Source organism: Equus asinus, chromosome 13 (genome assembly GCF_041296235.1).
Source record: "Equus asinus isolate D_3611 breed Donkey chromosome 13, EquAss-T2T_v2, whole genome shotgun sequence".
Classification (NCBI taxonomy): Eukaryota; Metazoa; Chordata; class Mammalia; order Perissodactyla; family Equidae; genus Equus; species Equus asinus.
Genome location: NC_091802.1, coordinates 61,955,637 through 61,981,382, shown reverse-complemented (window position 1 = coordinate 61,981,382; position 25,746 = coordinate 61,955,637). Strand labels below are relative to the sequence as shown.

The 25,746-nt window shown below is 50.1% G+C and overlaps 1 protein-coding gene across 5 annotated transcripts in view; it reads right to left on the bottom strand.

Moving 5' to 3' along the window:
- TBCD (tubulin folding cofactor D) overlaps nt 1-25,746 on the bottom strand; it is a 194,283-nt gene that overhangs the window by 87,104 nt on the left and 81,433 nt on the right. The window lies entirely within an intron of this gene.

Sequence of the window (25,746 nt, the reverse complement as noted above, 5' to 3'; positions counted from 1 at the left end):
TGATTGTTGATATAAAGGTACTAGAGAATTTTAAGACACCTGGTGAGAGTATTGGAATGTTTAAAGGAGCTAAAATTTTACCCTATTTATCTCTTAAATTTATTAGATTTGTGTATTTCAAGTACTTGGGAAGGGTTTGCTTATTAGAGACATATAAATTACTTAAAAAGAATAAAATATATTCATGCGTAGAGTTTAAAACGTATAAGGGAATTTAACTTCATAAATGAAATACACATTTTTTAAAAAGCCTCTTAAAATGACTATAACAGGAAAATGTAATAGAAAAAAGCTTAAGAACAACTTTTAATTTGCAACCCAAAAATAGAATACAAATTTTTTAAAAGTAACACTAAACAGAATTTTCTGAAAAACCAAGCCAAAAGTCTCAACTTACTGATCCAAAGCAGACAACGATGCTGCCATGAAGAACGCTGAACAGCCCACTCGGGTGTACAAAGAGCACTAAAAGTGAAAACGAGCACCTGTCCTCAGAGACCAAGTGACCACGTGTCCCTGCTCCCAGGGGCTGTGGCCCCGAGGCAGAACCGCTTCGGAGGACCAACATATGGGCCCATGATGCCACGTGAGACAGCGGAAGGGTGGAGAGCACGCCCGCAGCCTTTCTGGATGGGCAACCGCATAAGGTCACGCCCTTCGATCCGTGTACTCAGCCAGAGCCTCCCGATTTGGGCAGCCTTGCGCCTCGGGCCACACGTCGCTGACCTGGCAGAGGTTTCCAGGGTAAAACTGGGATGCAGCAGCTCCCACACTGGGGCAGGTGTTTCCTGCACCAATCGTCATTGGATTCTCAGACCCACGTGTGAGAGTGTGAGGTCAGTCAGCACAAGACAACGACAGAGACCAACCACTGAGCAAAGACGACAATGCAGCAACAGCCAGTGGGGAGAGAAACGGAATCACGGAACGCACCATGTGACCTGAAGGCAGCACCAGAGGAGACCAGTCCTTCCTGGCCGGGCTGGGCCCCCCTGCCCAGCACAGACACACCAGGTCTGACCCAAGATCCTGGTGCACACTGTGAGCACACTCGTTCCTCCAGCACCCCTGATCCTCACACTTCACACTCACACTTCAACCTAACAATACTACCACTGTGGTCTGCAAACAGTCTGAGAAAAGATGCTCCAGGTATAGATTTAAGACAAACGAAGCACCAACCATCTGCACATGCAGCCAGCACCACAGAAACTACCTTCCAGGAAAATTCCCTACATACAGTCTCAGGTGAAAAATCAAAAGAAACAACAGAGAGACTACGAATATTATACACAAATTTCTCCTCTGCCTTTTTGCATCTAAGGTTTTTGGGTTTTTTTTTTCTTGAGGAAAATTAGCCCTGAGCTAACATCTGCTGCCAATCCTCCTCTTTTTGCTGAGGAAGACTGGCCCTGAGCTAATATCTGTGCCCATATTCCTCCACTTTATATGTGGGATGCCTACCACAGCATGGCTTGTCAAGTGGTGCCATGACCGCATCCGGGATCCAAACTGGCAAACCCCAGGCCGCAGAAGCTGAACGTGCGAACTTAACCGCTGCGCCACTGGGCCGGCCCCAGGATTTTTGATTCTATATAAATAGCAAGAAAAAAATGGATTTGGTTCTATAGAATTTACTTTATATACATACAGTGATTATTTTCAATAAAATTATAAAATGTTCCCATATATTTACTTAAAATTACATAAAATAAATGTACTCCAAAATAAAAAGCTCAAAGACATCATGTTGTTAATTATATGCATCTCAACCAGGAGTGAGGAACTCAAGAAACACGTTTCCTCACAGGATTTCCTGAGTCTGGAGGGCACGTGCACGCAAAGGTTTGACAGAGCGACAGGATACTCCTGGGTGCCCACTGTGGACGCCGAGGTCACCCAAGCCTGGAGCTGGACACACTCCTCGTCTATGCATGCTGAGGACCCCAAACATGGACCCCACTCTCTTGCCAAGTTCTCATTTCTTTAACCCACAGCAGCAGGACACCCCACCAGGGATGTGCCAAAGGCCCCTCAAATTTCACACCCTCTGAAACTGAGGCTGTCTCCTCCACATGAACCACCTCAGCCAAAGGCCACACTATCCTCTGGGCACAGTTCAGGGCATGGCGGTCATCCCAGGGCCGCCCCTCCTTGCTTCCCCGCGTCTAGTCAAGGTCTGTCCCACCCACAGCAGGCATGCCTCTGCCTAGGATACCACCATTCCCCACCCCAGCTTCTCCCCACCCAGCCCCTCCATCACTACTGGACCACCCCCGCCACCACCCACTCTCAGCCTCTGGTCTATCCAACAACTCACTCCAGAGCAGAACAGGCCACACAAGCTGGCTCCCACGTCTGCCTCTTACCAGTCCCCAGCACCCCTACGCCAGTTCTCCACTGGCCTCACATCTCTCTTGGGCAACCGGGTGCGAGCCACCCCTCCCAGCAGCAAAGCACCCCGGAGCCTTCTGCACCTGGCGTCACGCCCTAGGAGTGCCAGGCAACCTTCGCTGAGCAGGAGCCACAGAGGTCTGCCTCCTTCAATCAGCACACCAGAAACTAAGCTCAGTTTTCTGAAAGAATAGCTGTCACTCCTTGCAAATGTCTAGCGTTTACCTTCGAAAAACATCACGTACACTCAAGACTCACGGAGCAAACAAGAGGGAACCACCATAGCTGCCGTAGCTAAAGTAGTTAAATCTCATTAGTGATTTTTAAATCATTATCTCAACTTGAACTAAACCAAATCTGTAATACTTAAAATCAATCTTCCGTTGTTTTACCTAGAAACATTCTTGTTTATCTGGAACTACTCCTAGTTTTCCAGTGTTATTCATATTCACTTTCTGCGCTAATGGGGAGCCTATTCATGGCCCAATGGATGTGAAAACTAATAGGCTGTGGCACCTTAGGAGGAAGGCACCATGGAAATGCAGTATCACTGCCAGATTCCCTAGAAACGTCGCCTGAACACAGCCACCCAGCCAGTTCCGGGGGAGACCACTCAGCAATTCTATAGCCTGAGGGAAATGTGGATGCTAACTGCTGAGTCCCAATTTATCGGTCCACTAGACAAAATCAATTTCAAAACAGACAACTACGAAGGACAGCGGTCAGCACTCGATGTCTACTTCAGGTAGACATCATACCCAATGACTACACTTAGCAGTGCTCGGTGCCACCTGGGAGAAGCCCACCTCCATACGGACACAGCCCCCAGCCCCAACCCGCTCAGGCCCCAAGGTCACTGAGCCGCTGTGGGAGCTGCTCCCATCACACCCTCAGAGCCTGACCCCAGGTCAGAGAGCCCAGTTGTCTGTTCCCAAGTCAAATGAGATGGTTTTCTTTTTTCCTTTTTTTTTTTTTTTTTTGAGGAAAATTAGCCCTGAGCTAACTACTGCCAATCCTCCTCTTTTTGCTGAGGAAGACTGGCCCTGAGCTAACATCCGTGCCCATCTTCTTCTACTTTACACATGGGACACCTACCACAGCATGGCTTTTTGCCAAGCGGTGCCATGTCTGCACCCGGGATCTGAACTGGCAAACCCCAGGCCGCCGAGAAGTGGAACATGAGAACTTAACCGCTGCGCCACTGGGCCAGCCTGAGACAGTTTTCTGAAGTGTCATTTTTGTGGCTCGTGAAGTTGATTAGTCATGAGGAAAAGGACACAAATTGCTGATTTGTGTTTATTCCACTAACAGACATCTGCCTCAACAGTACACAGACCTTCTCACAGTTTGACTGGCATCTATATTGTTGGGAAAATCAACAGCCTCATAGGTCAAAACACAAGTCCACCTGATGCACTTCTCCATTTCAAGAAGCTAAAAGAGATTGGTTTGTGAGTGGGCTGTGAGAGTGTACGCAAGGTCAGAGCAGTCGAGACGCCAGCCCACCTGGGCCTCTCTGGCCTCATTGCTATCCTACCTACCCACACAGCTTCACGGCCACAGCAGCCTGGCAGAGCCCCGTGGCCACCTTCCACCCCAGTCCTCCACAGAGAGAGTCCTCAAAGGCTTCATCCTGTCGTTATCCTGCTCAGAAACCTCTGATGACCCCTCCACAGCACCCGCAACGAACATAAGTGAAAGACACTCAAGTGCAGGAGAAGTGGCTGCCAGTGCCCTCCAAAGGCCTGCTGCTGGCCGGGGTCCAGGAGAGGACCAGGCAGTCACCGCCAGAGCAATAGGGGACGCTCTCCTCACAGGCCACTGGAGAGGATCTGATCTGCAGAAAGCAAAGCAGCCCAGAAGGAGAGAAAGCAAGATAATGGATTTCTTTAACAAGAAAATTGGAAAACAAGCCTGTTGGCTGTGACTCACGCCAAGGTGGCAGTAAGAGCTGTGACCTGGGGACAAAAGGATGGGGTTGGGCCTGCTTCTGCTGCTCCTGGACAGGGCCTATGGTTGCCACCTGACGTCTTAGGCCTTCTCCAATCTCTTCTGTGTAAAAGGATGCCCCGGGCTTCCAGCTCTGACATCCAGAGACCCGGAGGACAAGAGACATACCAGCCTCAGTGGCCATGCAGGCACCTGGGCAATCACCAAACTTTGGGAGGGAGGGATGGTATATGGAGTAGAAACAGTCTTTGCCCTCAACTTTTATAAAAAGTCATCATCAAAGAAAAAAATTCAAAGACTAACAACTCTCTAGATTCAACAGGTTTAAAATAAGGAAACTCTTCAAGAGTTCTGAACAAAAACCCTTCTCATAGTTCCAATTACACACTGTAAATGCATGTCAAATATATAAGATTCCCCAGAGGGCTTCCTTTTGGCAACTTGGAGTCCAGCAATGTAATTTAAATACCCTTCTCTCTAGACAGTATGTCATTTGTCTAACGCCAACCGCCTAAGGACAAACCAGCCTGCAAGGCGGGAGAAATGACTGAACCCCCAGAAGCCACAGCCCCAATGCAGGGCTGGCAGAGTATGCACCCAAGGGACAGGAGGAACCCAGGCATCTCTGCAGAAGTAGAAATAATCTGTCCATAAAAAAAATCATCACGTAGCCAGCAGAGAAGATATGTCTTTCAATAAGTAATGAATTACACTAATTTAAAAAACAAACTCATTGCTTAAGGCATTCACTGCATTGGGCTGCATCTCCCAGGATGCCCTGAGCCACATTTCCCAGAGTGCACTGGGCCACGTCTCCCAGGATGCATCAGGTGTCTCTCCAAGAGACCCTAGGAATGACATCTCCCAGGATGCACTTGGTTGAGTCTCCTGGGATGCACAAGAATAACATCTCCCAGTATGCCTCTGAGCCACTCATCACATGACAGGGCTGTGTGTGGAGACACACTCAGACCCACAAGCCTGCCTGCCCAGAGTCTAAGCCTGGGAAAGCACCAGTTTCCTGGAAGCAGGTGTGGCCATCACTACAGAACTTCCATTTTGGCCACCAGTACAAACAGCCATCATATCTTCCTCAAAAATACAGTCCAACTTGCTCAGGAAAAAAGCCAATGCTGAAGTTTCTAGAAGGCAAGGGGAAATGATGGACAGAGTATCTGGTTTCATGGACATTTTGGTTTTCAGTTCCCAGAGGACATTTCTGAAAAACTGTCCCAAAGGCCCTTAGTTGTCCTGCAGGCAGCAGTGACCAGTCTGGCAGCTGCAGCGTCCACCACTCTGCCCAGAGAGGGCAATGCAGACTTGTGTGCTAGCCTTCCTTGGGGGGTGAGGGGCTGGACACTGGGAGACCCTGGCCAGGGGCTCGTGTGCACAATGCGTAATGGAGTGGCATTCCCAGCATCATCCTGAACTACTGGGGGTGGGCACCTGGCCTGGGTGTCATCTAGTTCCACTCTCCCCCAGATGCCTCAAGCACAGGCACCCCTGCACAGTGAGAGCACCCACAAACCCCACTCCCTTTCCACAGGAAAGCCACATGACCATGCTGGTCCAAGAAACCCTCCCACGCCTCTTCCCTGACAACAAGACCCAGCCACCACTGCCCACGGTGCCGTGGCTGAGAGTGAAGGCTCAAGTGTCAAGAGGACGGGAATGGACGTTCCCTTCCCAGTGTGGACACTCCCTCCCTAGTGCCCTGAAGATCACACAAGTTCCCACCACATGTGAAGCAGACAGTGCAGGCTGAGTGGGTAGTGCCATGATTTCAATGCACATTAGCCACAGGTAAAGACCCTCCTCTCAAAGAGAAATGCGAGCACAGGAGAGAAGGAAGTTATGATTCAGGACAGGAGCCCAGAGTCTTACCTGAGGGCGGAACCTTCTGAAATGCTTAAGATGATCACAAAGCAAGAGTGAGGCAAAGGACAAGAAGCACCTGCTCTTTCAACTGACCACAGCCTACCCGCTCAGTCTCCATCTGACCACAGCCTATTCCGTCGGTGTTCAGGGCTGCTCCTGCCACAGCACCTGCCCGACGCCCTAGCCCACAGAGCCTAACCTAGGCCTGAACCACAGGCAGAGCTGGGCTTGTCCTGTGAATGGTTCAACAGCTTCCTCTGTTGACAAGAAATTAAGTCAGTGAAATAACACAAGTCCACTCACTGTCCCAAACAGTCAGAGGTTCTAGATTAAATCTATGTGACAGGTAATAAGGAATTTGGGGGACACCAGGGCTGCCTCCGAGCTGTCCAGGACACTGCGTGCCCAAGTCTGCACTGCTGGAGGGAAACCATCCAAACTGCCCACAGAACCATTACTCAACAAAGTGTAGGCAATGTTTCAAAGTGAATCTTTCAAAATAATTTGTCTGAAAACATTAAAATATCCTCTCTCACAATTCTCTGATGCCTCTTTATTCTAGTAAAAATAAATTGCAAATAATGAGCTTACTCTATGACCCAGCAATAGAACCCTTCCACGTTTATGCCAGAGAAATGAAGACTTATTTTCACATAAGAGCTTGTATACAAATGTTCACAGCAGCTTTATTTACAATAGCCAAAAATCGGAAACCATGTGGCTGTCCTCCCGTGGGTAACTTTAAACACACTGGCTCATCCGTAGCACGGAAGACCCCCAGCAACAAAAAGGAACAAACCAGTGGAACACAGCAGCCTGGATGAATCTCAAGGAAATTATGCTGACTGAAAACAGTCAACCTAAAAATGAGATATACTACATAATTCCATTCGTGTGACATTGCTGAACTGACGTATCATAGGAGAACAATCCCATGGCTGCCTGGGGTTGGGCTGGGGGAGGGGTGGTGTGGTTGTAATGTGGGAGGTGAGGGTACAGTTGAGTTCAGGGAGGCACCAGGACATCAAATAAATGTACAGTCTTGAGGGCCTTTGCTCCACTATAGCAGCATCTGTGAAAAACGTAATACAAGCATCCCACCTGCAATAACAAGAAAACTATATGTGAGGGGCTGGCTGGCCCCATGGCTGAGTGGTTAAGTTTTGCGCTCCACTGCAGCAGCCCAGGGTTTCACAGGTTCAGATCCTGGGTGCGGACATGGCACTGCTCATCAGGCCATGCTGAGGTGGCGTCCCACATAGCACAACAAGAAGGACCTACAACTAGAATATACAAATATGTACTGGGGGGCTTTGGGGAGAAGAAGAAGAAGAAATAAAGAGATTGGCAACAGATGTTAGCTCAGGAGCCAATCTTTAAAAAATAAAAAAACTATATGTGCAATACCTAACTTTAAGAAGAAATACCTAGAAACTCTGTGAAGTACAAACCTTTAAAGGAGACAGACTACTCAAGAACACAGCACCTCCCGGCAGAACAGCCAAGGTGCCCATTCTTCATAAACGAGGATGGAGGGCGGGTGGGGGAGAGGGGAGGATGCATAGTTGGGATAGTTGGGAAGCTAACAAAGTAATGAAAAGTCAGGCCAAACCACAAACTCTGATAAAGTGGGCAGCAAAGCAGGACTGGTTCTGGTGTACATTTCAGCACACGGTAAAGCTATATCACAAAACCACACGGTGTGAGGTCAGTGGGCAAGAACAGGGAGCCAGGAGCACCAGTTGATATTCAGGAGGCTTTAGAATATGGGCCTGGAATTGGGCTGGTTCCACTCTCTGAAGTTAGGGGCTCACCTCCAGCCCAAGCAGTAACTCAAGCCCACGCTACACAGTCCCCGCCAACTTCACAATGAGCACAGGTTCACCGATGTGTCCCTTCCCTGGCTATGCTCCACCAGCGTGTACCCAGAGATACACGTGACACATGCTCAGGACTCGCTAATGAACACAAGTCACCAAAGAAGCCCAAAGGATTAAAGCTCTTAAAAGGTAAAAGAAAAAAGCAGGCAAATGTTCTTCTGTTCCTAGGATGGGGAACAAATTTCTAAGAAATGGAAAAAATCCAAAGGAAGTTACTAACAGACATTACCGTATGCGTGTTTAAACTTCGGTAGATCAATACACTAAAGAAAGTTTCAAAGCAAATAAACTAGAGGTGAGTGTGATATGATGGATAAAGATGTGATGGCAATTACATAGAAAGAGCTCATACACATCAAAAACTATGAATATCCCAATGGAAAAAGAGGAGAACAGAAGATGAGGAAAGCTGAAAAGATACAAATGTTGAAAAGAAGGATGAACAAACCATTTCTGAAGCTCATATGGGCAGAACCTAATTTTGGACAACAATCCCCAGATGCACGTATTGAAGCAGCGGGCAGAGAGGCTATGACCTCGTGCGTCCTGGCCGTAGGGCTGTGGGCAGACAGTCTACAAGCTGACCCTGAACTAGCAACTCCGTTGCTGGGCACTGGTCCCGAGGAGATGGTGCAGGCACTGTCTGTGCACAAGGCCGTTCTCCGTGGAATCAGGAGAAGCCAGTGACAAGGCAGTAAGAACAGCTCCGCAGTTGGATGGCCACAGCAAGCCCCTGGCCCCAGACTTGATGCTGTGTGCCTTGGCCTCCTCGGGGCATGTCCCTAAGTTGTCCAGATAGCCTGCACTGCTGTGACCACGGTTTCTAACAGCAGAAATAAACCCCTGCTAAAGGGGGTGGATGTTTAAACCACGACAGAGCTATTCAATGCAATTCATGCTGCCATCCAAAATAATATAATGACATGAAGACACTCACAACCTCAACAAAACACTGTCGTCTGTCAATGACTCACATACTAAAATCTGATGATGATCATACTCACACTGCACCAGGCCCTTCTCTGACTAACTTTGGGAGGTAGGGACAATTTATCCATCCCATGGCAGAGCAGGGAAACTGAGGCCCAGAGCAACAGCCCCAGCTCAGCCCAGGCCTTGGCCTGCACAGCCAGCACCCCGAGCATCATGCTAAGAGACATGAGCTCGCCCACACTCACTGCCCCACATGCCAGAGCATCAAGAGGGCTGAATCTCAGGGAGCGAGATTTCAGGTCACCGCTGGTCTCTCTCTGTCACCATCCCAGATGTCCCATAATGAATATGCATGATCTTGCTGATCACTAAAGAAGGCAATAAAGCATTTCAAAATGCCGTGTTCTACTTTTCCACTATTGAGGCCCTGCTTGGCCACCAGGCCAGCTGAGCTGCAGGGGCAGGACTGCTGGAGGCGCCGTCTCTGGTCCACAGCCAGGGCCAGTCCAAAGGGTCTGACGCTGAGGTGGGATGGAAGAGTGGGAAAGGGTGGTCAAGGGCTTCTTCTTAATAGTAAACATATTTACTCCATTTAAAAATCACTCCTACATGGAATATGGATCAGAGCGGAGGACAAATCACAAAAGATCAAACATTAAAAACAACAATCCAGCACCAGCAGAGGTGACAAGGCAGACGGAAGGGTCTCCCACCCGACCCTCGGGCAGAGGCCGGCACAGGGGAAGTGTAGCCATGACAGAGAATACATGTATTGAGCCCCGATGGCTGACCACCTTCGAGGCCGGCGATTCCTTGTCACCTGCACCTCAACAGCGCCCGCCCGGGTTTGCATTGGGCACCTCTTTCCTCCCCTCGGCTCCCTGGGTGACTGGGAGGTTTAAGGAAGGTCCCGTACGTCAAAGCAAGCGCCTGGCACAGTAAATCCACTGTGCGACTGCGTGAGTTTCCTGAGCAGGTGCACTTTTCACCGGCACTCTCGGTCAGACTGTTGATAATAAACACCTGGCATCTATCTGGTACAGACATGGTTCTAAACTAACTGGTTCTAAGTGACCTTCAAGTAACCTCAGACTCAACATGTTCCACCATTTTACCTGACCTTCCATTGTGGGACACGACAAATCCCAGCACAATGCCAAAAATACAGACTTCACACAATTCCACGTCTACATAAACTTAATAAAGACATCAGTCAGGAAAGTGCTTTAAAAAAAAGAATTTTAAAATGTCACTTTTTGTGGACTGTACAATAAAATAACCTAAATAACTATCTTTCCTATCTTAAGGGATAATCCCACATCTTTCTTTAAAAAGCAACTGAAATATGCCAACATGCTGAGACAGAACATAACAAGCCTCTCCTCACCAGCGCAGGAGCCTTTCTGAGCACACAGCCTCCGTGCCCTGGGAGTATCCCGCCAGCAGTGCTGACCGCGGCAGCCCCCCCCCACAGGGTGGCTGGCACAGTCTGCCTCAGACACTGCTCAGCCCCACTTGACCCTGCAAGGAGCTGCCACTGGGGACAAGGTCAGGTCACGATCCTTAGCAGGGAACTAAGGTCACCCACCAACACAACACGGTAGGACTGAACCCTCTCCTACTCGTCCTCTGAGGTTTAGTCTGGTGTGACGTGTCCCCATCCCCGAAAGGATCCCAACCGCGTCTCATCTGTCCATCCAACACCCTGTAGGGCCTGTAGGGTCCAGAGGTTTCGGGCGGCCTGGCCTTGTCCCCAGACTGTGCACCATTTCTGAGCAGGCACTGCTTATTCTGTATCCTTGGGGTTTGCTCACACTGGCGCTCAGTCAAAGGCAGCCACATCGAACTGAACCCACAGACCTATTTCCATAAAGCACAAGCAAGCCAGCACCCCAGAATCAGAGCTCATTTCTCACAAGAAGATGCTAAGCATTAGCGGGAGCTTTGCTCCATGTCCAAGTTTTATCATTTAGCCACATTTTTCGAGTTCACAATGCCATCAGGGTGAGTGTGCGAGCCACAGGACTAGAGCACGTCCTACACAGAGAAAGCGTGAGCCTGAGCACACAGCGCCCAGCAAGGCCAGCTGGCGTCTTGGGTGATCTTGGGAAGGGAGGGCCTAGCTGTCACATCTGGTCACCCACAAACCCACGCTGCTTTCTGCATTTTCGGGTTATGGTGGAAAAGCACGACCTTTGGGAGCTCAGCTTTTTATAAGACCTGGGCGCTACGCTCCTCTCTTGTTTTCAATTGAACATGGCTAGTAGGTCCTAGGCAGGGGTCCTCGGCTCAGGCTGCCATCAGAGTGACCTGTGGTACTCCATAATCTGCTCTCAGATTATTAAAAATAAAACAAACAAAAATCAGAACAAGCCTTATTCTTTACAATGAAAAGATCATTTAAGATATCTCTGAAGGCCAAATGGACAGTTGAGAAAGTGCTTACATTAACACTGCTATGTACACGTCAAGACACAACTACACATAAACGTAACTACATGCAGTATCATGTTCGAGTCACAAATGTCACTCTGGATCCACTGTGTGTGCAACAGACAGGCACACTGAAGTCTGGCAGGACTGTGGCCGGGACCCCTGCCCTCAGTGACTGAGAGGCCCACCCCCTTAAACTGCACCTCCCCTATTGAAGGTCTCTTCTCGCCTCTTTACTCATGCCCACGTGTAGCCTTCTTGTTAAGGTGTAACATCTATGGTTGGCAGTTCGATACCTGTGGCTATGTCAGTCTCCAAGTGTTAGGTTGACACATAGATGACACATAGCCATCCCACACCTGTCTGTAAGCCTGGGGCCTCCTTCTCCAAGCCCAGCCCCTCACACATGGGCACACACAGGCCCCACACACAGCCCCTTCCCACACTCGACTGTCAACGCTGCCACCAAGTCTGTCTTGGAGGAGCCCAAACTCTACAGATGCCCCACTGAGGGTGAGTCTTACAATTCTGCTCATCCCAGTGAACAAGGGAAGAGGACTGAAAAAGAGTGGATGCGTCTTCCCATCATCTCCCCTCCCCTCAACAAAAACCGAATGTTAAACTAAGAGTTTGGATAAACTTGAGTTCTCCAATCATAAAAAAAAAATATTTAAGATACTCGCATACATTCAGTTTCTTTTTATTGTTTATTTCTACATATGATAAAGGCTCAGAAGCCCTTACCCATAAAGGCAAAATCTAAAAGCCCTGAAAAAAGGATTCTGGAATCTTCTTTGGCAGAAAGACCCGACCTGACATAATCACTATATAGTCTCTTCTACCTCGTGTGCATGTGGTCACACACTGCGTAGCAGAAATCTTGTTGTCTTCAGTCACAGATGCTACCCAGACCCCGCTGGTGGTGTTAAGGAATATACAGAACACAACCACGTTATCTTTCTGAAATCTCAAAAATTCTGAATTTTGAAACACCTCTAGCTCCACGGCTTTCAAACTAGGGACTGTGGGCTCTACCAGGAAGCATTTCTCACAAAGCAACTGGAAGATCTGAGGATTTCAACTTCTAAATGGTGAGAACGCGTGGGACAGCGTGACACTGACAGCAGAAGGCATCTGTGTCCACAACGTCAGCTGCCACTTCCACAGGAAAGGCAGGGAGGGCAGAGCTGCCTTCACTGTCCTCAAATTACCTGTCGACACGGTTGGAAGGAATCACGAGGGTGCAAATGTGCACACACTACTACATCCTACCTAGGGTCTAAACATTCAAGGCTCATGTGTTCAAAAGGCTATGGGAGAAACAAGAGAGTGTAAAGGCTCACTAAGGGGAAGGAAGCCGACCCCACGTCCTGCTGGCCTGAGACACCTGGACACCCACCTCCAGAGAAGCTGAGGGCATTCCTCTTCAGAGGGGCGCTAACATCTTCAGTGCCTCACAACTGAGGACACTGGCTTACGTTCTAGCCAACCTGTAAGTCCTGGCAGTTGACTTCCTCCCAATCCAGGGTCTGCGCCCACTATGCAGGCTCAGCAAGCACATCCGCCTCCCACACCACGCCTCAGCCCATGAAAGTCAACTATGGTCACCACCAAAGAGATGACGTGACAAATCTGTACACCTTGAAGACTGCCATCACATGCTGGCTGCCCTTTGGCAAAGTGGTGTGGCCAACTTTGAATACAGAAATCATTTCCAGAGTCCTAGTTATCTGGCACAGGGAAAAGCGAGTGCAGGTCCTGTCCAATGAAACAATTCCCCAGTGCTCCGAGGATGACACTTAATATGAGGCAAGGACGAGAGACGGCAACTGAACCTTCAAGAGGAGGTGCGAGGGCCTCCAGGGGGAAAACGGAAATGGTGGGGTCCCCAAAGTCTCTTCTGCCAGGCCTGCTCCACCTGCACCGTGATCCAACAGATAACAACTCGAACCCCCCATCACCACCACTCAACTGAGTACTACCCAACTTCTCTCCACGTGAGACTCGTGGACAAACTGACACAGCTTCACAGCAGCAGGCCTCAGGGACCAGCTGGCTCCTGAGCAGGGAGAGCCAGCTGGGGCCACAGTGCTGCTCAGGGCTCTTCAGTCAGGTCAAAGCAGGAACAACAGCTGGACCTCCACCGGAAGGGTCAACAGGGACCTGCCGCCTCCCACACGCACATGAGGAGGCCAGTGCGGAAGACTCAGACCCAAGCCAACCATCTTCACCATACCCAGGTGTTCACAGAACGAGTAAAAAAGAGCATGAAGCATATTTGTTGTCAAAGGTTAAATCCGAGAGAACAAAGATGGCTGAGCACCAACTTTGGCTGATGACGGCAGTCAGAACGACTTTGCCGGTTAAGATGTCTGCGGATTACACAGCAGGTTTGTATCCTGTGGATACAGTCCACGCTCCTTAACGAAATCAAGAAGTCAGCACCTTCAAAGAGGCCTGGAGAGCAAGTGAAGCTGAAAAGCACACAAAAGCTTCCTCATCTCCCACCCAAGAGGCCACAGGAAGACTCCCCAGAGAGGAGGAGCGTCCACTCCATGTTCAGGGCTGCTCCTAACAACAGATTTATGAAGAACTTTCGGTATCGAGAACTGTGAAAACTGTGACTATGGAAATGTCTCTAGGTTTAGTCCTGACGGCGCAGCTAATTTACTCGCTGTCGCTGAGTATGAGTCAGTGCACTTGGTCAGGCTTTTAACAGGCTTGAGAGCCACACCCGTGAGTGCTGGCCAGCCTCTGGCCCCTGCCCCCACCCCCCACACCCCCGCTCCATCACACAGCGCCTCCTACTTCTCCAAGAGCCTCCCGATTCTGTCCTCAGAACAGGACCTACCTTGGCTGCACTGGAGGCCACAAGCTGCTTCTCAGTGGGCATCAGAGTACGAGCCACGGGCAGCATCCTGACCGCACGCCTTGGAGTTCCGGGGCTCCTTCCCAGGCCCTGACCCCACGGCAGCCTCCCGTTCACATCCACCAGAGTAGAGCACACTGCCTCACACACAGTAGCTGCAAAACTGTTTTGTGTGAAGAACTGTTTCTCTCATTCTTTTTCAAGAACACACATACTTTGCAATTTTTTTAAAGTGCTTAAACCATTTCTCTAAGGAATATTTCCTTAACGTTTCACTAAAGCATAATCTTCCTGCATGTTTCTTTGTAACTGAAGGAAAACAGAGAGACCATCCAACCCTTTAAAACATAATTAGCATCTGCAGTGCTTTAGCTTCTCCAAACTTTATGGACACAAACAACACAGAGTCTAAAGCTTTGGAGGAAAAACTCTCTTCTCCCTCCCTCACCCACCTGTCACCCAGCCCAAGGTAAACATGACCAAGCGTTTGGTCTGGGAACAAGGCCAATGCCTGGACACTGAGTGGATGCCACAAGAAGGACAGAGACAGATGTGACTGTGGTCTGGTTCTCTTACCACCACCCCTGGGCTATTGGAACATCATATAGAGAAATTAAAACCCTACCCTCCTATCCTGAGGCTACCAGATTAACTAAGCCTCCCAGGGAGGGGTCGAAGAAAAGTAAGCAGCGACCTCCCACCCAGGCAACCACCCCCGCCGCCAAGCGGGAGCCTTCAGCAGACACTGCCAGCCGCGTCCGCCTCAACACACGGCACCATCACGCCAGCCCTCTGCCTAGCAAGGTGCCACCTACTGCACAAGGGTCCCAGGTCTGAGGTGGCCAGCTGGACATTTGTAAAGCTCCACGGGTGACCAATCTCTCTGCCACGGCGTGGACCAGCTGTTTTTAGATGGCGCACTTACACAGCTAATCTAACTCTCCGCTGGCAGTTTCTAAGCTAAAAGGAGCTGGCTGAACGTCACCCTATTGTCCTAAAAGTAAAATGAAATAACTGACTGCTTGGAAATAACCCTGAAGTAGAAAACAACCTTCTATACCCATATACCCTCTCTTTAGTGTTTTAATACTGAAAATCCGTACTTTCAGACATCTTCTCTAAGGTCAAAACATTCCAAGCCTTGTAAGTCTCCTCTCGGGCCTCATGCAAACTGTAAGGAGGCAGCGCCAGCTGTGCCTGCGACCTGCCTTCCAGAAGGAATGGGCAGGAGACACACCTCGTCCCCGCCAGGACCCGGGGGCCAGCCCTGCTCCGCAGAGCACCTACGGGCCTGCAGCTCACGCTGCCCGCTGACTCAGGGCTGTGTACGAGCAGCTGTCACCTCATCAGCAGCGGGTGACGAGCAGCACAAGGCCCGGAGCGATGCCATCAAATAGCCGTGCTCTCCTAGCACGGCTGGGGCCATAGTTTATTAAATTCAAACGAAAGAATGCCACAGGTACCCAGGGAGGCTGCCACACATTCAAGTATACAGCCCCAAAACCCTTCCATGAGAGTTGACCACCCTACTGACATCAGTGACACCACGTCCAGGTGCCCAGATTCAAGGGCACATCCACCTCACACACTGGAGCCCAGGGACCCAAGGACCCGACACAGGTGACAAAGGACAAAGGGACGGGCTTCTCACAACACCCCCAGAATGCGTGAACACCACAACAAAACAAGGTGGCTGAGGTTGAAATGTGAACTCCCAGGGGAGGTGACCCAAACCCCCTCAAAGGAGAACACCAGTGCCACGGACGCCCTGCCTGCAGCTGATACAATTGTTCTAGCACTTTCTCAGTCTTGTCAAGGCCAGTGGCATCTCCTGGCTCTGGGCCATCATGCTGGGTGCTGGCTTCCCAGCGAGGCCAGCCAGGCCTGAGTCTATGTTCTGCTACGACTCTTTCTTTTCAGGTGATGGAAGCCACCGCTCTTTGCAATCACATGCTCCCTGATCTCTGCACGACTCTCCTTTTCAGGGAGAGACAAAGGCTCCTTCTATCTCTCCACCGCCCCACCTAGCAGGCAGCACAGAACGAGGCCTGTCCGTCCTGTCCCTTTGCCAAAGGCCACCAGAGAGGGCGGGGGAGGATGTGAGCGTGGCGGGGTGCACTCCACCCTGCTCTGCTCTGCGCCGGCCCCTGGCGTATGAAACACCCACAGCTGATGACAGAGTGGCCCAAGTACAACAACTTGAAAGAAGTAAAAACAAGCGTTCAGGAGAATCAAAGGCTTACCCAGGAAGTCAGGGACCAGTTCTGCCACTGACTCACAGCCTAGGATCCCCAGCCATGGTGCCCAGACCTCCACTGGCCCCAAGAATGTCTATGGCAGGAAGTTTCAGAACTGGCAGACCCAGAGGACCATCCTGCTCGAGACCCCACCTTACCGAGCTGAGAGTCACTGGCCCTGATGTACAGATGCACAAGGCCCGAGGGAGAACACATGGCCCAACGTCAGATGGCCAGCAGGAGGGAGGAGAACGAGTGTGAAGATGACAGGCCACCAGTATTCTGCTTAATGACAAGCCTGCCACTGTCTTGAATCAAGTTACCACAAGAGTTTTCTTTCCCAGTTTCACCACCTGCTTATGACTCTCTCCCAGGGTCACTGCCATGGACAGCTAGGACAGGTGAGTTTGGACAGCCGTCTTCCAATTACCAACCAAAAGTCTCTAACAGCCCCACTGCCTAGCAGTCAAGGCTCAGCCACTGCCCAACCTGACCCCGGTGATCTCCCCCGCGGAACCTCCCCCAGAGGTGCAGACAACGGGCACTGAGACACGCCCTCGGGCATAGCTATGCCGCGCAGGGGGCCCACTGGCCTCATCCTCCCTTTGTCCAGAGGAATGGCAAGTAGCCACCACCACCAACAGCCCCTTCACCAGGACACATCCCCGGCGTTGGTGAGGAGATCTCCACCCTCACTTTGGCACCACAGTCCAAGCACTAAAAAAGCTCCAAAGCACTTCCCACTGCACCCTACAAAGACACAGGTTTCCAACTATTCTCGGCACATTCCCATTATTTGCACCCACTTTAGGGCTTACAGTTAAGATTCTGCGCTGCACCCGAACCACAAAGCAATTTCCATAACGCGGGTACAGCCTCGCCTGCTGGCTGAGAGAGAAACCTTCGTGTCTTACGTGGCGTGGCCGTCGGCGTCGCTCTCTGGACACCCAGCACGGACTCACTTCCCGGAACAGCCTGTGAGCCAGTGCTGTGGCCGCCATGAGCAGCTCTTCACCACCACACGGCACCTTCAGGCCGTCCGCTCACCACGAGCAAACACGCTGAGGGCAGAGCAGGCGGCCCCACTCCACAGAGCAGGACCACCACCAGCCTCACAGCCCCAAGTGGCCCCTGGCCACCCACGGCTTTCACAGGACTCGAGTGGGGCTTCCCGTGGGTCCACCAGGAGGCCGAGGCAGGGAAGCACCTGCACCACGGGGCCCACAGGTCAGCCGCACACCAAGCCGTGCACCCAGCCCAGGGAGACTCCAAAGGGAGCAAGAGCCTGTACATGCCAGTGCGTCACATGTGGGCAGTCTTCCTCCACGGAGCGGCAGGAACAGGAAAACAGGCCCAGAGAAGGCATGAAATCTCACCCCATGCACACTAAAAACCAACCTACATCATGTCCCGCGTCCACACGGCACACCAACCAGCCAGACGGTCCCCAGGTCAGTGTTACCAGGAGAGACGTCAGTGCACTGCTTCCACGAGCAAACCCGAAAGTCAAGGAAACCAGGATTCCCCAGCTGTCTCTCCCATACAACCCCAGTCAAATCAGCCAACCTGCACTGCAGTTTAAACCCTGAACAGCCTGCAGCTAAGAGAAACAGGTGACAAAACCAGGAAGACAGGGAAAGACATTTGGTAGGTAAAGGGTTTCTCCCAGGTAGCAAGATTTCTCATTAAAAGAGTCATAAAAAGACTTTCCATTAAAATAACATATATGTTCTCAAAGCATCTAAGATAAACTATGTGAACAGCTATTACTTTCTGAGCACACTGTATATAGCCAACACAAGCACATCTATATCACTTTATGTTCATAAATGTCACATTCTTAGTTTTGACCCAAACTATGAATTTCAACTTTTTTTGTTAAGATTTTTTTTCCTTTCTCTCCCCAAAGCCCCTCGGTACATAGTTGTGTATTTTCAGTTGTGGGTCCTTCTAGTTGTGGGATGTGGGATGCTGCCTCAGCGTGGCTTGATGAGCAGTGCCATGTCCACACCCAGGATTCGAACCCGTAAAACCCTGGGCTGCCGAAGCGGAGCGTGAGAACTTAACCACTCGGCCACAGGGCCGGCCTCTGAATTTCAACCCTTAAAAATAACAAAGATAGAACTGACACAAGAGGTTTTCTAATTTACATGGCTCCTATACACAAGTATAAATTCTAAACACATACCACTTTGACGTGCTTTCTACCTTCCTCCACTAAACTATGAATTCTTTAAATTCTAACTGAAGGATTATCAAACATTTAAAAACAAAACACTAAAGATTCTCTTTGAAAATCCATAAATACGCATGCGTGCACATATACACACATGCACACATTCACATGCCACCAAAAGTTGCGCGTATAAAGAAAAAAAGAAATAGAGAGTTAAAACAGTGGTGAAATTCTTACATTAAAAATGACATAATATGGGGTCAGCCCGGTGGCGCAGCAGTTAAGTCTGCACATTCTGCTTCTCGGTGGCCCGTGGTTCGCCGGTTCGAATCCCGGGTGTGGACATGGCACCGCTTGGCACACAATGCTGTGGTAGGCGTCCCAAATATAAAGTGGAGGAAGATGGGCACGGATGTTAGCTCAGGGCCAGGCTTCCTCAGCACAAAAGAGGAGGACTGGCAGTAGTTAGCTCAGGGCTAATCTTCCTCAAAAAAATAAATAATAAAATAAAATAAAAATAACACAATACAAATATACTATCAAGAGAATAAAAAGACAACCCATATAGAATGGGAGAAAATATTTGCAAATCATATATTTGATAAGGGTCTAGAATCCAGAATATACAAACAACTGTAAGAGTTCAACAAAAAAGGTCAAACAATCCAATTTAAAATGGGCAAAGGACTTGAATAGAAGTTTCTCCAAAGAGATATACAAATTTCCACCAAGTCCATGAAAAGATGTTCAACATTATTAGTCATGATGGAAATATAAATCAAAGCCATAACGAGATACCCACTAGGTTGGTTATAATCAAAAAAATGAAGAGGCCAGCCCTGTGGTGTAGTGGTTAAGTTCACGCACTCCGCTTCAGCAGCCTGAGGTTCACGGGCTCAGATCCTGGGCGCAGACCTAGCACCGCTCATCAGGCCACATTGTGGCAGCGTCCCACACAAAGTACAAGAAGATTGGCACAGATGTTAGTTTATTGACAGTCTTCCTCAAGCAAAAAGAGGAAGATTGGCAACAGATGTAAGCTCAGGGCCAATCTTCCTCACCAAAAAAAAGGAAAACAACAGGTATTGGTGAGGATGTGGAAAAACTGGAACACTGTGCACTGCTGGTGGGAATGCAAGATGGTGGTTGCTGTAGAAAACAGTCAGGTGGTTCCTCAACAAGTTATATGTAGAATTACCACAGGATCCAGCAATTCCCCCCCCAAGATACACACCCAAAAGAGACGAAAACAGGCGCTCACAGGCACCTGTGCACAAATGTTCACAGCAGCATTACTCACAGCAGATAAAAGGCAGAAACAACCCAGCGTCCATCAGCTGATACGTAAATAAACAAAATGTGGTCTATCTGTATGTTGTGAGCTAAACTGTGTCCCTTCCAAATTCATATGTTGAAGTCCTAACCCCCAGGACCTCACAATGTGACTGTATTTGGAGAGAAGACCTTTAAAGAGGTGACTAAGGTACAACGAGGCCAACATGACTGTTGTCCTTATAAGAAGAGAAGACCAGGACACAGATACACAGATCAAGGTGCAACGACATGAAGACACAACAAGAAGGGAGCCACCTGCAAGCTGAGGAGAGAGGCCTTGAGAAAAACCAACCCTGCCAGCACCTTGATCTTGGACTTCCAGCCCAGAGAACTGTGAGAAAATAAATTTCTGTTGTTTAAGCTGCCCAATCTGGGTACTTTGTTATGGCAGCCGGAGAAAACTAATACACTGAACAGTGGAATATTCTTTAGCAATAAAAAGAAATGAAATACTGACACAGGCTACAACATGATGAACTTTGAAAACATTACGCTAAGTGAAAGAAGCCAGTCACAAAGGACCACGTATTAAATGACGCTATTTATAAGAAATACACAGAATACACAAATCCACAGAGACAGAAAATAGATTAGTGATGGTGTAGGGCCGAGGAGAACAGGGGGTTTCAGGTGACAGCTAAGGGGTGTGGGGGTTCTTTCTGGGAGAATGCAAAGGTTCTAGAATTGATTGTGGTGATGGTTGCACAGCCCTGTGACTACACTAGAAGCCACTGGTTTGTACACCTTAAACGGGTGAACTGCACAGAACGTAAGTCACATCTCTACAGAACCATTAAAAAAAATCCTCTAGGTGGGTGTTATTATCCCAACTTATACATAAGTATACTGAGCATAGGTAAGTTACCTTTCTACTTCTACTTGGGTCAATTTTGATCAATTATATTTTTCTAGGAATCTCTGACCTACCAAATTTATTAGCAAAAGATCTTCTAATGTGTCATCCTGTATTCTGTCTTCGCAGGTCTGCATGGCGCCTGGATGGCAGCTCCCATCGAAACATCTGACACTGTCCGGGCGAGCTCCTCTCATCTTCTATTAACAAGCCCCAGCCTCCTCTCTGGGCTCTGTCTGTCCTCTTTCGTCCATTTCTAACGCTGCTTGCTCCATCTTCCCCTCACCCACTCTGCAGTCTGAGCCGCTCTTCTACCTGCCACAGCCTTTAAGGCGAGTGAGCAAGCGATTTCTGCCCAGGGCCAGAGCATGAGCATTTCAGGATTCGTGGGCCACAGGCAGTCTTTTTTTCTTTTTTAAACAACGTTTAGAAAAGGAAAACCCATTCTTGGCTCCAAGGCCATACCAAGGTCAGCTGGGCCCAAGGCCACAGTCTCAGGTTTAAACTTCCTTTCAAGTACACTACTGGCTGCACCTCCAAAGTTCTGACAGGTAACAGTTTAGTTACTGTTCATTTCTATCTTTCAATTTGTATTGTAAAATTTCTATTGGGATTTCTTCTTTGATTCATGTGTTATTTAGAAATCCATGTTTTCAAATTTTCAAAAGAAAATTTATGTCTTACCTTTGTTTTTCTGTATCTGACTTTTAATTTCATTGCTTTGTGGTCAAAGAATGTAGTGTATACACTAGTGATTTCTCTGGACTTTCTTGAGATTTGTTTTAGGGTCTAGTCAATGTGCAGTACTGGGAAGCGCTCCCCATGTATCTAAGAATGCACATTCCCCGACTGCTGGCTGCAGAGTTCTACATAAATCCACAGACCCAACCCTGTTATTTATGCTATCCGACCACAGATAGACATCTCCCCATTATTTTGTTTCCTAGTGGCCCTGTCCGCAATTGAGAGAGGTGTTTGAGCTCTCAGGAGCACACCAGATTTGTCCATTTATCTCTGCAGCCCTAAGGATTCTTGCTTTCCATGGCCTTAAGTATAATGCAGGCACCTGTGTCAGTCAGGGTTGATGCCAAGTGACACACCAATCTATGCAGGGGCCAGAGCTGACGTACCCATGGGGGCCGAGTGACAGTCTACACCATCTGTTCCCTCTGCCTCTGCTGCAGGGCCTGGTGTCAGCAGGACCTGGGCATGGGGAGGGGGCAGCAAAGACAAGAGGGACCCCTGAGCATGTGCTGCAACAACCCACGAGGACATGGTGGAGCCCGCACCCACCACTCCTGCCTCCACGTCATCAACTTGGAGAACGCAGACAAGCTGTGGAAGAGTTGGCACACCTCACTGCAGAGCTGCCAGCAAAGCAGCTCCATGTCCAGAGGGGCCAAAGAGGGGGACCCAGGGGAGATAGAGATGGAGGAGCTGAGGAGGGGGATCCAGGGGACATGGAGGTGGAGATGGAGAGAAAGAGGACCCAGGGAACGTGGAGGAGCCAAGGAGGGGGATATAAGGTGGGGGGGATATAGAGGAGACACAGGGGTCACAGCAAGGGACAGAGAAGGCACCTGCACCCCACAAGGCAGTCAGCAGTCCAGCATCAACACACATGGTCTATGAAAGCGCTGCCCCGGGATGTGCCTCATGGTACACGAGGCCGCTGCTTCACTGCGGCCTTCTATGTTGTGCACACCCTCTCGCAGAACCAGCAGGGAAGGGGATTCTGGCAGAGGGACCCAGTTTAGCTAAGCTGACATGACGCCAAAGCCGCAAGGCAAAACCTTTAGCATCACAGTGTGGAGATGAAGAGGCAAGAGTGTAAGCAAGCTGTGTGTCTCTGGACAGTCCTCCCAGGGTGACCATGAGGATCCAGAATTTATCTAGGTGCTGAGAACAATGTCTAGGACACAGCCAATGCTCCATGAAGATTAATTCTTACTTTAATTGTTATTAGTTTGATTACTGCTGGTAAGTACAACCTACAGAGTGTCTGGGAACACCACCAACCCTATTGGCTGAGGGTTGGGGTTTTGACACCCAGGCAGATTCAGGACAACTGGCCTTGGGCCTGCTGAGACCCTGCACAACTTTGGGCCACTCATGTGAAAGAAAGGACTACGCAGCTGCCAACAAGGCAGTCTGTTCCTTCTGGGGCTCTGGAAGAAGGGGGAAGTTTCCATGAGAAATCAAAGCCCCCAGCCCAGCCATGCACATCACCTTGAGTGGGTGGGAGCAGCCCAAGCTGAGGGGCAGTGAAGCCTGCTACAGGTTGCCCAGCTGGGCTGCCCTGGGGACGCAACCCAGAACCTCACTGCAGACATCTCACATGCCTAGTGAACATGAGCCAGGCAGGAATCACGAATTACACAGGAGAAGCATGCACACGTGGGAGAGCAAGCAGACGCAACCCAGAACCTCACTGCAGACATCTCACATGCCTGCTGAACACGAGCCAGGCAGGAATCATGAATTACAGATGAGAAGCATGCACACGAGGGACAGCGTGCAGACGCAACCTGAGGGTCAGAAGCTCAGGGATTCAAGAGAGCAGAGCCTAAAGACACACTCAACAGCAAAGACATGGAAGGAAGAATAGAAACCACAGCGAAGGATGGGGAAGCCCTGAGAAAGACCCAAAACAAATGTGTGGAAGTGAAAGAAAAGAAGATGCATTGCTGCGGATGAACTCGATGGACTCAGGACACACCAAAGAGAAACTGGCCCTGAGGGCTGAGCTCAGGAAGGGAGCAGCACAGGGCCACGGTGGGCAGCACGGGAAGGACCAGTTCCAGGAACCTTCTCCCTCACTCATCTTTTGTCTATATTTTATTGTTTTGTTGTTCACTAATGTTATCTGTAGCATGAGAAATAAAAGAAAGGAAAAAAAAACCTCTGTGTTAATTTTTCTTTATTTGTCCTAGTTCAATTTAACGAAAGGACTTCTGTACGTCCTTGTGAAAACACCCACAGGTCGACCTGTGAAAAGTGTCTTCTAAATACAAATTCAACAAAAGGAGGGAAGGAGCCACATGACCTGCTCCTGGAAAACTGTATAAGCTACGGAGAGGTGAGCAAGCGAGAATTCCGAAACACAAGACACTTTATTGTTGGGTGAGGAGAGGAGATGAGGTGAAGAAAACTGTGGGAATCCACAAAACTTGGCCCAAGTTCACAAACCTGAATCAGTTTCCCAGTCAAAGACAAAACAAGCCCTTAGCACAGGGTTTCGAGTTTCACTTGAGATGCAGAAGCCCCACCACGCTGGGAGAGGGAGAGCAGCAGAGCCTCTGCGGCCTGGGTTCCGAGACTCCATCTAAACACCAGGCGCAGCCAGCCTCCGGTCCAGCTCTGAGCCTCAGGTGCACGCCCAGCCATGAGGACTCCATCTCCAGGCTCAGCTCTGCTCCTTGCTTCACACATTCCCTGGGGGAAGGCGTTGGAAGGGAGGAGCCTCGGGAGCTGCCTGCCCACAGGGCACACACCCAGAAACTGCCAGACCCCGGTCCTCCCTCCCTCCCTCCCTCCCACTGAGCACCCAGCTCCTGCTCCAGGCGGAGGGTACTGCCCCCAGACACGGGACAGCCTGGGAGCAAGAGGGCGGGAAGCAGGGCTTGTGTGCTCCCCTCCAAAAATTAAAGTCCCATAAATTCTAAGAGTGGCAGCACTGGAATAGTAAGCAAATTAAAACTCAAGTAGTGCAATCCTCTCAGACTTCAAGTCACAAACAGGCCCTCCACTCATTCCTCAAGGAAAGTAAACATCCAACAGCAGACCCTGCCCTGAAGGCTCCCAGCCTCAGCTGCCTCACTGGACAGCCATGTTAGCTCTGCTTTCCTGTCTCCATTATCCAGTGTCTGATAAAGTAAAAGCCCACTGACACTGTCAGGGTTTTGTAAGCCAGAAATCAAGGGCATCACCTGAGAGAGACAACCTGCCTCACGAGCTCCATGGCCGAGTCCTCCAGGGAGGGACAGGGTGGGATAGCAGGGCCTCCAAGCACCAGCCTGACTCCCACACGCGCTTCAGGCCCCAGGCGCCAGCCTCTGGCTCGCCTTGGCTGGTCGGGGCCGCCCCCAGCATGGGTGGCCGGTGGGAGCACCCGTGGCGACAGCAGTGACTTGCTCCTGGGTTTCTGATCCAAGGAGACAGGGTCCAGGCCTTGCTGGTGGCCTCTGAGCAGCAGGAGCAGGGCCTGGGTCCAACACTGAGCTGACAGGCTTGCGAAGCACCCCAACCAGGCCAGAGCCTTGCTCTCAGTCTGCAGAAGGAACGCAGCTGAAAACCGACAGACAGACAGGCGGCAGGTACCAGCGGCAGAGCCCGGCGACACAGCTGTACCTCCTCATGCCAAGAACAGGCCGAGAGGGGCAGATATGGAAACAGCGGACGTCCCAGAGAGGACAAGGAGGGCAGGAGGGCAAAGCGCCACTGAGCAGGCACAGGTGCCTATCAGCAACGGGGACCACAGGGACACAGGTGCCCCAGAACCCTCTCAGAACCAAAGGTCTGGGTGCTTGCAGGGGCCACACCAGCTTCCTCGGACGGGCTCCTCACTACGGGGTCCAACTGGAAATGGATTCCAGTCAAGAAACCCCAGGAAACACATATTCCTCTGGAGGAGGGAGCACATAAAACCTGAGGTGCACAAAGTTGGAGTAGGAGCAGCCTCAGCACAGGGCTCGGTGGGCACCACGGCCTGGGGCAGCTCCTGAAAGAGGCAGCGTGCTAGAAGGAAGCTGGGAAAGGTCAGGTCCCAGCTCTGCTCTCTGCCCTCAGTACACCTCTCTCAGCAAAGG